Raw genomic sequence first — 6,444 nt, forward strand, 5'->3', positions numbered from 1 at the left:
GGTTTTCATGCGCGAAGGGAGGAGGAAAACTTCGTTTATCCCAAAAGGGAAGAGAGCGTGGACGGAGCTGAGGAGCCTATACCAGTGGGCGGCCTCCGCTGCCTTCTTGGCCCAGTCCAGGATCTGGTCCCGGATCTCGGACTCCAAACTGGACAAGGCAGCCTCCCACCGATACTTAATAATAATATAAGGAGACTTAGGTGGCTTAGGCAGCAACAAGAAAACGACAGGACCAGCGCTCACTGTCACCTAAGTCCACAATACGAGTTTGATTCTGCTATGGCTTGGCGGAATTCTATATTAAAAAAAAAAACACTCGTGGAACGCGAAAAAAACGCCAGGCCTGCGTGGAAAGTGCAGCACAGTCACAGCGAGAGCTGGAAGAGCGGCACTTCTAGAGCCCGTTATAAACTCTATTGTGGCTGCTAGTACAAGTAACTACCAACGGACCCACTACGCCACAAATCCTAACTCAATCCTAATGTCCGCCACGACATTAATCGTCATTCTGCGGAGAAGCGAGGTACCATCTGCAAGGCAGTCTGCGCACTTTGTTGATAAGAGGGCTGATGATGAATTATGGCTGAGCCCTTTGTAATAGGTTGGAAGCTTTAAACGACGCACTAGTTACGTAATTCGCATTGTGTGACGCCCGGTTGTTATTTAACTCTCCCACGATGCTATATAACATACGTTAACGTGAGAAAGAGAGAGAGTGGGGGAATTAACTTTATTGAGACCCTGAGGAAATGGATCATGGGAGCCTTATGGGCTTCCTTGGCAACCAATAGCAGTGAACATGCGGGGAACCCACTAGGCTATAAATCATCATAATTTTTGTGAAGTAGGGAAACAACCACTATGCAATTTTCTGTCATTCTGCGGAAAACCGTGGTACCCGCTAAACACCTGTAAGGTATATTGCACTTTGTTGATGCTGTGGCTGATGACGATGAAGAATTGTAGAAGAGGCCTTTGTAATGAGTTGGAAGCATTCAGCAACCCACTCGTTGCGCAATTCGCGTTGTGTGAGGCCTAGTTACAGAATTCACGTTGTTTGTCGCCTGGTTGTTATTTTACTCTTGTACCACACTACATTACATATGTTAATGTGGTTCCTTTCCGACATGAAGCCTGTATAGGGCCATATTGCAAAGCAGTTTCAAGACTGCCTGGCTCTGAATTACATCATAAAGCACATAGTCTGGAAACAGGCAATAAAGCAAAAAAAAAAAAAAGCCGGCAGATCCCACGCATTGTGGGAATCGATGTAATGCGAAGCAGCCAGCAAAGAGCTGCATACATCGTCTTGTATGTCATCGAGAAAAATGCGTGTCATGGTTTTCATGTTAACTCGTACTATTTATGTTCGTCACACAGTAACGTCGCGCAATACCAACTTCGGGGTCGATCAAGCTAGAGAAACGGCCGCCAGCGCCCCGTGAGCGTGGCACGCAAGTCATGCTGTACATGACATACGTGTCATGACTTTCATGTTAACTCGTGTTATTTATGTTCCTCACACGGTCACGCCGCAAGATACCAATTTTGGTGTATATCAAGCTAGCGAAACGGCCGCCAGCACCCCATGAGCGTGGCACGTAAGTCATGCTGTACATGACATGCGTGTCATGATTTTCATGTTAACTCGTGTTTTTATGTTCGTCACACAGTCACGTCGCGCAAAACCAATTCCCAGGTAGATCAAGCTAGCGAAACGGCCGCCAGCGCGCCATGATCGTTGCACGTAAGTCATGCTGTACATGACATGCGTGTCATGATTTTCATGTTAACTCGTGTTATTTATGTTCGTTACACAGTCACGTCAAAAGATACCAATTTTGGTATATTAAATCTAGCGAAACCGCCGCCAGCGCCACATGAGCGTGGCACGTAAGTCATGCTGTACATGACATGCGTGTCATGATTTTCATGTTAACTCGTGTTATTTATGTTCGTTACACAGTCACGTCACAAGATACCAATTTTGGTGTATATAAATGTAGCGAAACCGCCGCCAGCGCCCCATGAGCGTGGCACGTAAGTCATGCTGTACATGACATGCGTGTCATGATTTTCATGTTAACTCGTGTTATTTGTGTTCGTTACACAGTCACGTCACGCAATACCAATTTCGGGGTAGGTCAAGCTAGCGAAACCGCCGCCAGCGCCCCATGAGCGTGGCACGTAAGTCATGCTGTACATGACATGCGTGTCATGATTTTTATGTTAACTCGTGTTATTTACGTTCGTTACACAGTCACGTCACAAGATACCAATTTTGGTGTATATTAAATCTAGCGAAACCGCCGCCAGCGCCACATGAGCGTGGCACGTAAGTCATGCTGTACATGACATGCGTGTCATGATTTTCATGTTAACTCGTGTTATTTATGTTCGTTACACAGTCACGTCACAAGATACCAATTTTGGTGTATATAAATCAAGCGAAACCGCCGCCAGCGCCCCATGAGCGTGGCACGGAAGTCATGCTGTACATGACATGCGTGTCATGATTTTCATGTTAACTCGTGTTTTTATGTTCGTCACACAGTCACGTCGCGCAAAACCAATTCCCAGGTAGATCAAGCTAGCGAAACGGCCGCCAGCGCGCCATGATCGTTGCACGTAAGTCATGCTGTACATGACATGCGTGTCATGATTTTCATGTTAACTCGTGTTATTTATGTTCGTTACACAGTCACGTCACAAGATACCAATTTTGGTGTATATAAATCTAGCGAAACCGCCGCCAGCGCCCCATGAGCGTGGCACGTAAGTCATGCTGTACATGACATGCGTGTCATGATTGTCATGTTAACTCGTGTTTTTATGTTCGTCACACAGTCACGTCGCGCAATACCAATTTCGTGGTAGATCAAGCTAGCGAAACGGCCGCCAGCGCTCCATGAGCGTGGCACGGAAGTCATGCTGTACATGACATGCGTAACATGATTTCCATGTTGACTCGAGTTTTTATGTTCGTCATACAGTCACGTCGCGCAATACCAATTTCGGGGTAGATCAAGCTAGCGAAAGTGCCGCCAGCGCCCCATGAGCATGCCACGTAAGTCATGCTGTACATGACATGCGTGTCATGATTTTCATGTTATCTCGTGTTATGTTCTTTACACGTTCACGTTGCAAGATACAAATTTTGGTGTATATAAATCTAGCGAAACCGCCGCCAGCGCCCCATGAGCGTGGCACGTAAGTCATGCTGTACATGACATGCGTGTCATGATTGTCATGTTAACTCGTGTTTTATGTTCGTCACACAGTCACGTCGCGCAATACCAATTTCGTGGTAGATCAAGCTAGCGAAACGGCCGCCAGCGCTCCATGAGCGTGGCACGGAAGTCATGCTGTACATGACATGCGTAACATGATTTCCATGTTGACTCGAGTTTTTATGTTCGTCATACAGTCACGTCGCGCAATACCAATTTCGGGGTAGATCAAGCTAGCGAAAGTGCCGCCAGCGCCCCATGAGCATGCCACGTAAGTCATGCTGTACATGACATGCGTGTCATGATTTTCATGTTATCTCGTGTTATGTTCTTTACACGTTCACGTTGCAAGATACAAATTTTGGTGTATATAAAGCTAGCGAAACGGCCGCCAGCGCACCATGAGCGTGGCACGTAAGTCATGCTGTGCATGACATGCGTGTCATGATTTTCATGTTAACTCGTGTTATTTATGTTCGTCACACAGTCACGTCGCAAGATACCAATTTTGGTGTATATCAAACTAGTGAAACGGCCGCCAGCGCACCATGAGCGTAGCATGTAAATCATACTGTACATGACATGCGTGTCATGATTTTCATGTTATGACTTGTCATTTATGTTCGTCATACAGTCATGTTACGCCATACCAATTTTGGTGCACATTCGATGTACCAAGCGACCAGGAGAGCACAAAGTCGTAGGCGGCTAGATAGATAGATAGATAGATAGATAGATAGATAGATAGATAGATAGATAGATAGATAGATAGATAGATAGATAGATAGATAGATAGATAGATAGATAGATAGATACGCTCAAAGTCGCAGAAGTTCGCTAAGAAATGCTTCGCATTTAAAAAAAAACTGCATGGCTCTGAGGCAGAACACCGGGTTTCCACGCAGAGGGCCCAGGTGCGAACCTCGTTCCACCCCGGATGTTTTTCTTATTTAGTTTTTTGTTCTTATTTCGCGCGATAGTGGTTACGCACACAGGCGGCGGCGGACAACTACGCCGCCAGAAACAGCCCTTGTTGTGATCTCATAACCGCTTTCGCTGTAAAACGTGCCTAAAAGCACGGTTGGCGTGGCATTATGGAGGCCGGGCTAAAAACATTGCGTTTAAATGAAGGGCCTCCAGACGGGAAATAGGTAATAGGTCCTTTATTTTTCAACATGGAGATGAGGGAGGCTGGGAGAAAAGGCTGACAAGCAGCTTGATTAGCTCTGGCCCACAGTATGTACACCTTGGCGCGTTTACAGCAAACTGTGCTGCACATAATGAAGAATCAATACGGGAATTGTGTAAAGAGATGTTGCAGCAATCCTTAAGTTACCCAGAATTACGCAAAAGTCACTGGCCATACCGGCATTCCGGATGCGCTCTAGCACTCTAATACTCGCTACATTCTCATTGTACAACATAGTGGACCTACAGTTTCGCGTGCACGTAGTGCAGCGAGTGGACGCAGATTTCTTTTCAATTATATAGACTCTCCAGAAGCATTTTTGCCGTCGCCATGGTGTTCTGTATAAAGCTGAAATCGATAACATTGCCCGGTGCGATGTTCTATACGTGAAACTGAAAGCGTGCAAATGCTGCCGACAATCGTTGCTCAAGCAGAGAGGAAACGCGTCGGCCGTCCTTGACCGCACATATAGATATGAGCTGAAGAGGGGCTTTTTTGTAAAGGTTTGTTAACTGTAAACGATTCTTCGCTGGGGACTGCGTGGTTCCGGCAGAGAGTGCGTACTTTGATCGACCGATCGTGGTCGCCCACGATTTCTCGCGCCTTTTCTTTAGAGGGGATCAGCCGATGGCGCATACTTTTTTTGCACATGTTGTGATCTTGTCTTAAAGTTTGCGTTGAAGCCACGAACAGCACGAAGGTCACTCCACGTCCTGGAGTGGCCGCCTTTTTTAAAGCAGTGAGCTGCTTAGCATTACAAAATTCAATCAGCTCCGCCTCGAAACAGCGAAGCTGGCGGCGTTCCCTTCGTCTGCCTAACGCATTTATGTTTTGCAAGTCTTTCAGATATGTTGTGTCACAGCTCTTTATTGAACACTCTTATACGCAGGTTTACAAAGAAGCCTTCGCTTAAGTGGCTCCGATATGTTGTATCACTGCTCTTTATGAAAAACCCTTTATTAAGCTTTGAGGTGGCAGTATAGCCACCACCATTTACAGTGAAACCTCTGTGATACGATCGCAGCTCACACGAATTTCGGGGTGATACGAATTTTTCGTTGGTCCTGGCCAAGGCCCATTGGCCTGCAATGTAATGGAGTACGGTTGTTGCGAACCGGTGTCCACCCAGCGACGTTTGATACGAACGTACGCTGCCGCCCAGGTACGAAGGGGGGGGGGGGGGGGGGCTGACCGCGCTGTCGCGGAAGACGCGTCAAGCACGCGCGAGCGCGGGATGCAAGCGTGGGCATGCGCTCCGCACCACCAAATGGTGAGAATCACGGTGTAAGAAAAACACTTTTCTAAAGGTGGGCGAGGACCGAAAGAAGGCGAGGACGGTCTTGGCGAAGGAGTCAGGCCTCACAACGTCAGCATGCGCGACCGTCGAGGTCGCACTTGTGCGGGCACGGCCGTAAATCTCCCAAAAAACATCCCCAACACCTCCGCGATAACGAAATCATAACACAGGACCGTGGTTCTGTAATTCTGTGGCCTTGATACATCGCGTCAAAGCGTTTCTTTTGTTACTTTCGCTGCAGTACTCCGGTGTCATGCGAAAAAGCATACTAAAATTTCGAAGGGGCTTGTTATGCCAGGGCTCCCAACCCAAACTTCCTTGCTTCGACAAGGCATTCAAGCTGGTAAAACGTCTGACGCAACCAGCGTCAACACCCGCTGATGCAACGAGGCGGGAGTCTTACGCAATCCTCAGTAACTCCGGCGATGCGTCTGACGCAACCAGCGTCAACACCAGCTGATGCAACGAGGCGGGAGCCTTACGCAATCCCCGGCAACTCCGGCGCTGCGTCTGACGCAACCGAAGGAAATCTCTCCCGCAACGTGCGGCAAGCCCTCTCAACCGCGGAACCGGTTCGAGCCAGCGACCAACGGCGGTTCCTGATTGGAGGCTTCGCCAAGCCGGTGGCATGATGCGAGCTTCGCGGCCGGGTCTTCAGGTGTCGCCCCCATCGAAAACGACGACAGCGCACCGCCGGCAGCGGTAATCGAAACGCCATCTAAGCCTTT

The 6,444-nt window shown here is 48.1% G+C and overlaps 1 protein-coding gene across 1 annotated transcript in view; it reads right to left on the minus strand.

Moving 5' to 3' along the window:
• The window catches only part of LOC119391343 (inosine-5'-monophosphate dehydrogenase 2-like), a 73,508-nt gene that overhangs the window by 12,378 nt on the left and 54,686 nt on the right, over positions 1-6,444 (minus strand). The gene's annotated exons all lie outside the window — the stretch shown is intronic.

The sequence above is a fragment of the Rhipicephalus sanguineus genome, chromosome 4 (genome assembly GCF_013339695.2).
Source record: "Rhipicephalus sanguineus isolate Rsan-2018 chromosome 4, BIME_Rsan_1.4, whole genome shotgun sequence".
In the NCBI taxonomy this organism is placed as follows: domain Eukaryota; kingdom Metazoa; phylum Arthropoda; class Arachnida; order Ixodida; family Ixodidae; genus Rhipicephalus; species Rhipicephalus sanguineus.